This window comes from Vulpes lagopus, chromosome 19, assembly GCF_018345385.1.
Source record: "Vulpes lagopus strain Blue_001 chromosome 19, ASM1834538v1, whole genome shotgun sequence".
NCBI classification, from domain to species: Eukaryota; Metazoa; Chordata; class Mammalia; order Carnivora; family Canidae; genus Vulpes; species Vulpes lagopus.
The window spans coordinates 9411608-9423201 of NC_054842.1; positions in this window are offsets into that span (position 1 = coordinate 9411608).

Sequence of the window (11594 nt, forward strand, 5' to 3'; positions counted from 1 at the left end):
GAGAAGTAGACTCCCCGCTGAGCAGGGACCCCCCCCCCTCCCCAACATGGGGCTCCATCCCAGGACCCTGTGATCATGGCCTGATCCCAAGGCAGACACTTAACTGACTGAGCCACCCAAGAAAACAGCCTTTAAGGAGGTTCCGCAAGAACCATAGGGCTACCCTATGACCCAGCAATTACACTACTGGGTATTTACCCCAAAGATACGGACGTAGTAAAATGATGGAACACCTGCACCCCAATGTTCATAGCAGCAATGTCCACAGTAGCCAAACTGTGGAAGGAGCCACAATGTCCTTCAACAGACGATTGGATAAAGAAGATACGAGATATATATATATATATATATATATATATATATATATATATATATATATATATATTCAGCCATCAGAAAGAATGAATACCTACCATTTACGTTGACATGGATGGAACTGGAGTACATTAGGCTGAGTGAAATAAGTCAATCGGAGAAAGACAATTATCATATAGTCTCACTCATATGTGGAATATAAGAAATAGTGAAAGAGGGACCATGAGGGAAAGGGGGAAAATGAATGAGGATAAATTAGAGAGGAAGACAAACTGTGAGAGACTCCTAACTCTGGGAAACAAAAGGTTGCAGAACGGGAGGTGGGTGGGGAGATAGGGTAACTGGGTGATGGACATTAAGGAGGGCACTTGATGGGATGAGCACTGGGTGTTATACTATATGTTGGCAAATTGAATTTATTTTATTTTAAAGATTTTATTTATTCATGAGAGACACAGAAAGAGAGGCAGAGACATAGGCAGAGGGAGAAGCAGGCTCCCCACTGGGAGCCTGATGCAAGACTTGATCCCAGGAACTGGGCATCATGACCTGAGCCAAAGGCTCAACCACTGCGCCACCCCGGTGCCCCAGGTGTATTGAATTTAAATACATTTTTTAGAAAAGAACTTCTGGATTGGGGATGTCTGGCTGGCTCAGTCTGTAGAGTGTGTAACTCTTGACCTTGGAGTTGAAAACTCAAAGCCCCATGCTGATTATAGAGATTACTTTTTTTTTTTTTTTTTTAAAGAAAGTACTTCTGTGTTGATGAACATATCGTTGTTCTGGGAGTGTGGCTGTCCCAGAGAGGACACAGAAGCTCTGTGACCCACCCCCAAACCCCAAGATATCTCTTCCCTATGTTTTTTTCTTCCACTTGGTTCGTTCCGAATTATACATCCTTTGTAGTAAACTAGCAATATAAGTAAAGCTCTGCGGGTCCATTTTTATATATAAAATTTCTCAAGTGAGCCATTCCTGCATGTCAAGTTTCACTAAAGAGATTCCTCCCAGGACTAGACAAGCTCTACACAAAAGACAAATTCCAATCCCACACTTAATGTCAAAAAGGCAGTTTTCTAGAAAGCTTGCTTTGTCCTGCCTTCAGAGTTGCAGATATATCAAAATCACCTTTCTGTTACTGGAGATGGGGTCTTGGGACCCCACAATGCTAGGAATGAAGCCGGACCTAAAATTCAAAGGCACAGGCAAGGCTCAACTGGGGCAACAGGTGGAGGTGAACAGAAACTCAGCACGGCCAGAGCGCAGTTCGGCGGGTCTCCCCGGGCACCGCCCACCTCCCCACCATCAAGGCCGGGCTCCAGTGCAGGTTCTCACGCAGGTCCATTATGCTAATGAGGGCAGGAAGGGCCTCCTCCTGATTGGTGGATATTGAATGGCACCTCAGGCCGCTCAGGTGGTTTTGAAGGTGGCTTTTTAGGTTTGTGGAGCCTCCGTGAACCGGCTGTGACTGCAGCTGGTGCACTAGACGCAAGCAGTTTAGTGATAACAGCCAGCAGGGAATGCATATTTTTCACTTGAGATTTGTTGGTCCCTGACTGTCTCATTTCTACCCAGTTCTTTAAAAACGTGAAGCTGGATTACTTTACTGCCTTAGTGTATTTAAAAAAGTATTCTTTAATCGAGTAAGACACTAAAAGCAAGAAGAGAAAGAAGAGAAGGGAGGAAGGGAGGAAGGAAGGGTGTCCATGGTCAAGTTCGATTCCAGACAGTGGTAATACTGTATTTATAAATGTTGCATATTTTTTCAGAATTTAAAATAAAATCAATAGACCACAGAGAGTTTTTGCTTTATTTATAAAATAAGGAATTTGGTTAAGTGATCTCTAAATTCCTTTTTTCTCCCGAGTAGTGGGTGATAGAGCAGGTTCCCCAGGTGACCTGATAAAACTTCACATGGGCATGGACAAAGAAGTGAGGTTGCCTTCTGGAGTCATTCAGCTGTTTGGTGGCAGGATGGGGACTCTCGCCAGCACCCCTCAAAGAAGTGCAAAAGCTCCCGAGGCATCACAGCTCCGAGTGTGGGGCATGCTGGTGGCATCTGACTCCTCTCTCCCTCTGCTGTAGCTTCAGGCAGCACCTCCCCGAGGACAGCAAGAGACCTCCGGGAATTTACTTCGTATGGCGTCAGGCTGCAGGGAGGTAGCAGAGGCTGTAGAGGTCTGGAAGGTCTGGAAGACTCAGACCATATTTACTTTTTAGGAGGCTCAGATGGGCCCACACAACTAAGAGCTCAGGACTGGTCCACGACTGGTGGGAGGAAGCCTGTTCCCCTTTGCTTCCCTTGCCTTGCTGCTGTAAGTTGGGCTCCTGAAGATATTAACTAAAGGGAGAATGAGTAAAGTAGTTATTGCAAAAATGTAGGGCCTGTGGCTTATGAATTATACAATACACGATGAATATTGATTCAATCCTTTACCCAAAAACTATGTACTTGGAAACCAAGGTACCCAATCTTTGTGCTGGTTGCTGTGGTGCTAATAGCAAGAATTCAGTAATTTCAAAAAACCACCGTTGCTCAGCTTAGGGACTGAACTCTCCATGTAACCAATAGAAAATGTCATAAATTTTCTCTGCTCATGTCTCCAGGTCCATGTCACTACCCTCTAAAAATATCTTACCCTCTAGACACACTGAGGTGCCCCATATCTCCCTTCCAGGACTTCACAAGGCACTATTCCCTCTCCCTCTGTAGTTTTTTGTTTTGCTTGCCATATGGCAGTTTTTACAATTTCTCTTGGAGAAAAAGAAGGAGAATATATTTTTGATTTTTTAAATTCAAAATATGTTTCATATTTTGAGTGCTTGGCTGGCTCAGTCAGTGAAGCAATGCAACTCTTGATCTGGGGGTTGTGGGTTTGAGCACCACAATGGGTGTAGAGATTACTTAAAAAATACAAATAAATTAGGGGCATCTGGGTGATTCAGTCAGTTAAGTGTCTGCCTTCATGATCTCGGTGTCCTGGGGTTGAGCCCTGCATTGGGCTCTCTGCTCAATGGGGAGCACACTTCTTCCTCTTCCTCTGTGCTTGCTCTCTCTCTTTCTCAAATAAATAAATAAAAATACTTAAAAAAAGAAAAATAAGTAAAATATACAAAAACTTAATAAAAATGTCAAAAATCAAGAAACCCCACCCTAAATATGTTTCAGTAACAATGAAATAACCATATGCTAATAACTTGAATAAAAATGAAAAACTGTAATAGGTATTTGGTTCAAAAATGTCCCTGAAAAATTTAGAATCACAACTCTTTATGTGTCCTGCAAGCTCTCAATTATCTGTGCCAAATTATTTATTGTATAGAATCCTGTGGGAAGACTTCAAATCCTAGGTTGCTCCTGCCTTTCTCTTTAGATAACACTATCTAGAACTTTTTATTTTCAAGTTAGTATATTCTCAAAGCCTGCAAGGTAATTGAATGTCTGCTTAAGGAAGTATGAAAATCATTCTAAAAATCATGTTCTTCCATAGGTAAAGAGTGCTTTGTTTTCTCCAATCGTCACACAAAACTGATGTAGAAACCCCAACTCATGTTGGGGTTTGGAGCCAAGAGTCAAGAAAGAATTCTTGCTCTTTGGTACAAAAAGGTGGTTTTTATTAAAGCATGGGGACCGGCCCCGTGGGCAGAAAGAGTTGCACTGGTATTGTGACAGGTTTATATACTTTCAAATTGAAAGGGGGTCAGGGACAGCACAAGCCCCCCAAGGATTTTGTAAACAAGGTTTCCAGGGTCCTAAAGGGGTTAGCTATTGTTAGGAAAAGGTCGTTTATTGCCTTGTAGTAAAAACTCAATCATGAGACCCTTTAGATGTATATCAGTGGGTCATAGGCTTGGATGATGACTGCCAACATGTATCTTAGAGGGTAGAGATAAAGGAAGCTTCCAAAGGAATTTTTGTATGTTAAAGTAGACTTACAGGATCCTGGGGGATTGGGCTAAGATTGCCTCTTGCCTTAAGCAAAGTATTAACATCGAGGCAGCTGAGTTCCTAGAGGAAAGTCACTCTGCCTGTTTCGAGTATTTGTCAATGGGCTCTAAGTAGTAAGGAAATTTAATTTCTTTTGCCTTCGTTTCCCACATCAAAAACAACTGACCAAATTGAAAATATTGAGGTTATAATGAATAAGTTCCACTTGTTATACAAAGAGGAAAAAAACACCCCAACATCTAAATTCTTTAAAATTCCAAACTGGGGAAATATGTCTAAATCACTGACTACTTATAGCTTTTCCATCTTCCAACTTCTAGAAAAACAAATATTACAGAAGCCTCCAGTCCTACTCCACAAAGTCCCAAGGGCTTGAAGTACAAGGAAACCAGAAAAGTCAAGAGAAAAGTCAAAAGAAAAGTCAAGAGAAAGTCCTTTTTTTTATTATTATTATTTATTTATTTATTTATTTATTTATTTATTTATTTATTTATTTATGATAGAGAGAGAGAGAGAGAGGCAGAGACACAGGAGGAGGGAGAAGCAGGCTCCATGCCCGGAGCCCGACACGGGACTCAATCTCAGGACTCCAGGATCGCGCCCTGGGCCAAAGGCAGGTGCCAAACCGCTGAGCCACCCAGGGATCCCTGAGAAAGTCTTAAATACCATGAAATGTTTATAAAGAAAAGCATTGTAACTTGCAGATGAAAGCAGGCTGTTGAATGTCCAGCTTTGAAAACCATAACATATTATTGCCGCCAGGTCAGGTCCAAGGACCCAAGGGGGGATGTCTGGTGGGACCAGCCAAGAGGGTCTTTGGCTTCATGCAGGATGGAAATCAAATGTGAGCCAGCAGAAGGTGAAAGCAGAGTTTATTATCGGTATCTATCTATCTATCTATCTATCTATCTATCTATCATCTATCATCTATGTAGAAGGTTAGAGAGAGGAGATACAGAGTGTCACGGAGTCTCCTCTTTGTTCAGAGCCTGGGTTTTTTATTCAGGATGGTCCTGAATAAAGCTATGGGTCCTCTGAGGCATCTAGTAACCAGTTAGAACAAAGGCAAGGGCCCAGGCCTTATTCCTTGGAGCCAGGGGACCTTGGTGTCCATATGTCTAACTCTTGTAGTCTGGAATATACATATGAAGCTTCATCTGGTCATTCTTACCTGGTCTTTCCTTAGATATTATTTATTCTAGAGAATCATTAATTCCTTGTCCCCTACAAGGAGGACATATGCTATTTGCATTACAAATAGTAATTGGCGTGGAGATGCAGGTCCTAGCAAGAATAGAAGCTGAAAAAGAAGCAAAGGAAAAAACCAGAATTTTCTCTTATGGGATCCCTTCAGTTTCCCTATCTCAATACAATTTGTAGACACAAGTGTTTCTTAGAATTAATCTATGTTGGAACGCCTGGGTTGCTCAGTGCTTGAGCATCTGCCGTTGGCTCAGGGCCTGATCCTGGGGTCCTGGGATTGAGTCCCACATCGGGCTATCTGCATGGAGCCTGCTTCTCTTTCCTCTTCCTATGTCGCTGCCTCTCTGTGTGGCTCTCGTGAATAAATAAATAAAATCTTTTTTTTTTTTAAAAGAATTAATCTATGTTTACCTGTATCCTCTCCATGCTCTCTGACCAATATGTTGGACATTCTGTTCATTGATTTCTCTTGTGGATAATTGCAAATTCATAGCAATCAGTTACTGTGAGCAGCAAATCAGAAATGGTTAGTTTTGAAATATTTAAAATCTGGGGCCTACTGCACCAAAAAAAAAAAATCATAAAAGTACTTTTTATGTCTACTAAATGCAGCTGGATGTATTTTAGAGAGTCTACTAATTCTGAACTGTTGGATTTTGTAATTATTTATTATTATTATTATTATTATTATTATTATTATTATTATTTGGTAATTATTTATTATTATACATAATAAGGACTTCAGTTCCTGTGTGACCAAATACGCCAGTTAGGATTTTGCCCTGAGGTTTGTGTGATGGAATAGAAATTGTATGATCAAAGCCTGGTGTTTCATCTGAAAATACTTGAAATGCATTGGCTAAGAAAAATATCTGTCAATGCAATGGGTCATATTTTCTTTATCCTTTAAGTCACTGTTCTTTATAAGTTTCTCCAGTGAAGAAGCCCCTCTCCTTTGGAGGAAGAGGAAGAAGAAGAAATGAGTCTGAACTCTGATCTAATGGGTTCTGGGAAATTAAACCCAAATAAAGAAGAATGGTGTTTCCTTAAAAGCTCTTGTTTTTATTTTACTCCATAATGCACCTGAGTAAAATTAATACTGTGTGAAAAACAAATCATCATTTTATTCCCGAAGACTCAACTACTCTTGTAGTCCTTTTACTCTCCATCTTAATAAGCAAAGCACAAACACATTCCCCAAACTGTGCAGAATCCTAGCACCATTCAGAAATGACAAAACAGGGGCACCTGGGTGGCTCAGTGGTTGAGCGTCTGCCTTTGGCTCAGGTCATGATCCCTGGGTCCTGGGATCGAGTCCCGCATCGGGCTCCCTGCATGGAGCCTGCTTCTCCCTCTATGTCTCTGCCTCTCTCTCTCTCGTGTCTCTCATGAATAAATTTTAAAAAGAATTGACAAAACAGAGCATAAACATTTTACTTAAGACTAGAGATAAGAGGAGCACCTGACTGGCTCAGTCAAGAAGAGCATGTGACTCTTGATGTCTGGCTTGGAGTTTGAGCCCCATAATGGGTATAGAAATTATTTTAAAAATAAATAAACTTAAAAAAATATGGGGGTAAGAGAAACTTTGTTTTCATGTGCTCTCTTTAAACATTTCTAAATAGTGGAGGATCAGTTCCCACTTTTCTCTAAAATTCAGTGAATATGTAGAAAAGATTAGCAGGTGAATTTGAAACAGAAGCAAAATCCTGTAGCCATTTGTATTTTTGCAATAGCAAATAAACTACCAGCTGAGAGTTCTCTTGTAATGCCAGTTTGAATTACTGAATATCACCAACAATCCCATGAATTATCATGTTAAGTTTGGAATTATTGCTAAATTGTTAGGTATGAGGGGGATCCCTGGGTGGCTCAGTGGTTTGGCGCCTGCCTTAGGCCCAGGGTGTGATCCTGGAGTCCAGGGATCGAGTCCTGCATCGGTCTCCCTGCATGGAGCCTGCTTCTCCTTCTGCCTGTCTCTCTCTCTCTCTCTCTCTCTCTCTCATGAATAAATAAATAAAATCTTTATAAATAAATAAAATGAATTGTTAGATATGAGAATAGTATTTTGGTCACTTTTAAGAAGTCTTGCTTTGTTAGAGATCCATGCAGTATATAGTGCAGATTTGCGGGGGAAATAATTTGATGCCTGGAATTTGATCTTTAAACTTCTGATCCTCTCCCCTGCCTCCACCAAAGTAGTGTTTGTGGATTTGGGGGGCAGGGGAGTAAAAATGGGAGGGTAAATGAAACAAAAGGAAAATGGTGTTATTGGAAATAGGTACAAAAAAAAAAAAAAACCCAAAACAAAACAGAATTCCCTTCTAATTTTGTGTATATTTAAAATTCTTCATAATAAAAACAAACTATCAAGTTATTATGCTGAACACTGTAATTCACTAAAATCTACTGAGAAAAAATAAAATCAGATTAACATCAAATATTTAAGTGAAAATACTGACCATAAAATACAGCTTCCCCAGTATGTTTCCTGAAATAATTCTGTGTCCAACTAAAGTTTTTGCTGAATCTTGGGTTTTGGCCTTGTTGTGTGTTTTTCTTTTAAACCAATTACTGCCATTAAGCGATACTCAAAATGTTGATTATTCATGAGGAGATCAGAATCCCATGTTATAAAATAACTATGATTGTGACTCCCCAGGCTCAAATCTGTACAGAGACTGAGGGCGTTTGTCATTAGAATGTAAAATTACACTTTGTGAGACTAACAAAGACACTGCAGATGTGGAGAGATGCCACAAGTTCCTTATTTGCATGCCGGGGTGCCCCGTCTTTCAGTATTTCTTTCTCCCAATCACTGGTTCCATGAGGTCAAGTCTATAGCCTCATGAGTATGGACTTCACGGCTTGACTTAACTGCTTTATCACTGAGCTGGCTGTGTCTATTTGTAATCTCCAAATGTTCAAGCATGAAGTAGTTTCCTTTAGTAATCAAAGAGAATGTTATATATTTATGATTTAACATATACTATATGCAGAATCTGTTCAGATTATTTAAAACTTTAAAAATATTATTATTATTTTAGAGAGGGGAGGGCAAGGAGGGGCAGAGGAAAACGAGGAGAGAGAATCTTTTTTTTTTTTTTAATTAACTTTTATTGGTGTTCAATTTACCAACATACAGAAAAACACCCAGTGCTCATCCCGTCAAGTGTCCACCTCAGTGCCCGTCACCCATTCCCCTCCAACACCCGCCCTCCTCCCCTTCCACCACCCCTAGTTCATTTCCCCGAGTTAGGAGTCTTTATGTTCTGTCTCCCTTCCTGATATTTCCCAACATTTCTTTTCCCTTCCTTTATATTCCCTTTCACTATTATTCATATTCCCCAAATGAATGAGAACATATAATGTTTGTCCTTCTCCGATTGACTTATTTCACTCAGCATAATACCCTCCAGTTCCATCCACGTTGAAGCAAATGGTGGGTATTTGTCGTTTCTAATTGCTGAGGAATATTCCATTGTATACATAAACCACATCTTCTTTATCCATTCATCTTTCGATGGACACCGAGGCTCCTTCCACAGTTTGGCTATTGTGGCCATTGCTGATAGAAACATCGGGGTGCAGGTGTCCCGGCGTTTCATTGCATCTGAATCTTTGGGGTAAATCCCCAGCAGTGCAATTGCTGGGTCGTAGGGCAGGTCTATTTTTAACTCTTTGAGGAACCTCCACACAGTTTTCCAGAGTGGCTGCACCAGTTCACAGTCCCACCAACAGTGTAAGAGGGTTCCCTTTTCTCCGCATCCTCTCCAACATTTGTTGTTTCCTGCCTTGTTAATTTTCCCCATTCTCACTGGTGTGAGGTGGTATCTCATTGTGGTTTTGATTTGTATTTCCCTGATGGCAAGTGATGCGGAGCATTTTCTCATGTGCTTGTTGGCCATGTCCATGTCTTCCTCTGTGAGATTTCTCTTCATGTCTTTTGCCCATTTCATGATTGGATTGTTTGTTTCTTTGGTGTTGAGTTTAATCAGTTCTTTATAGATTTTGGAAACTAGCCCTTTATCTGATATGTCGTTTGCAAATATCTTCTCCCATTCTGTAGGTTGTCTTTTAGTTTTGTTGACTGTATCCTTTGCTGTGCAAAAGCTTCTTATCTTGATGAAGTCCCAATAGTTCATTTTTGCTTTTGTTTCTTTTCCCTTTGTGGATGTATCTTGCAAGAAGTTACTGTGGCCAAGTTCAAAAAGGGTGTTGCCTGTGTTCTCCTCTAGGATTTTTTTTTTTTTTTTTAATTTTTATTTATTTAGATAGTCACACACAGAGAGAGAGAGAGGCAGAGACACAGGCAGAGGGAGAAGCAGGCTCCATGCACCGGGAGCCCGACGTGGGATTCGATCCCGGGTCTCCAGGATCACGCCCTGGGCCAAAGGCAGGCGCCAAACCGCTGCGCCACCCAGGGATCCCTCCTCTAGGATTTTGATGGAATCTTGTCTCACATTTAGATCTCTCCTCCATTTTGAGTTTATCTTTGTGTATGGTGAAAGAGAGTGGTCCAGTTTCATTCTTCTGCATGTGGATGTCCAATTTTCCCAGCACAGGCCAAAGAGGGAAAAAAACCTCCCTGCGGGGGCCCAATGTGGGCCTCATTCCCGGAAGGGGACCTTTTGAAAAGAGACCTTTCCCCCTTTTTTTGAGGCCAGACCCCCAAATTTTCCCACCCAAAATTTTAAAGTTTGACCAAAAAATTTTTTTTAAAAATTTTAAATTTTTTTCCTTAATTCCCTGGTTGACCTTTTCATCTTTCAGCAGGATGGCCCTTTAACCTCCCCCGTTTTTGTGGTCCTTCCATACTTCTTGTTGTGATTAAGTTCTAATTTCAAGGCATTATGGTCTGAGAATATACGGGGGACTATCCCGATCTTTTGGTTTCGGTTCAGACCCGATTTGTGACCCAGTATGTGGTCTATTCTGGAGAAAGTTCCATGTGCACTTGAGAAGAATGTGTATTCAGTTGAGTTTGGATGTAAAGTTCTGTAGATATCTGTGAAATCCATCTGGTCCAGTGTATCATTTAAAGCTCTCGTTTCTTTGGAGATGTTGTGCTTAGAAGACCTATCCAGGGTAGAAAGAGCTAGATTGAAGTCACCAAGTATAAGTGTATTATTATCAAGGTATTTCTTGAGTTTGGTTATTAATTGGTTTAAATATTTGGCAGCTCCCACATTCGGGGCATATATATTGAGGATTGTTAAGTCCTCTTGTTGGATAGATCCTTTGAGTATGAGATAGTGTCCCTCTTCATCTCTCACTATAGTCTTTGGGGTAAATTTTAATTTATCTGATATAAGGATGGCTACCCCTGCTTTCTTTTGAGGACCATTTGAATGGTAAATGGTTCTCCAACCTCTTATTTTCAGGTTGTATGTGTCCTTCTGTCTAAAATGAGTCTCTTGTAGACAGCAAATAGATGGGTCCTGCTTTTTTATCCAGTCTGAAACCCTGCGCCTTTTGATGGGGTCATTAAGCCCGTTCACGTTCAGAGTTACTATTGATAGATATGAGTTTAGTGTCATCATATCTATTCAGTCCTTGTTTTTGTGGATTGTTCCACTGAACTTCTTCTTAAAGGGGAATTTTAAGAGTCCCCCTTAAAATTTCTTGCAGAGCTGGTTTGGAGGTTACATATTCTTTCAGTTCCTGCCTGTCTTGGAAGCTCTTTATCTCTCCTTCCATTTTGAATGAAGCCTTGCTGGATAAAGTATTCTTGGTTGCATGTTCTTTTCATTTAGGACCCTGAATATATCCTGCCAGCCCTTTCTGGCCTGCCAGGTCTCTGTGGAGAGGTCTGCTGTTAGCCTAATATTCCTCCCCATAAAAGTCAGGGACTTTTTTTCTCTTGCTGCTTTAAGGATCTTCTCCTTATCTTTGGAATTTGCAAGCTTCACTATTAAATGTCGAGGTGTTGAACGGTTTTTGTTGATTTTAGGGGGGGATCTCTCTATTTCCTGGATCTGAATGCCTGTTTCCCTTCCCAGATTAGGAAAGTTTTCAGCTAGGATTTGTTCAAATACATATTCTGGCCCTCTGTCCCTTTCGGCGCCCTCAGGAACCCCAATTAAACGTAGGTTTTTCTTCCTCAGGCTGTCATTTATTTCCCTTA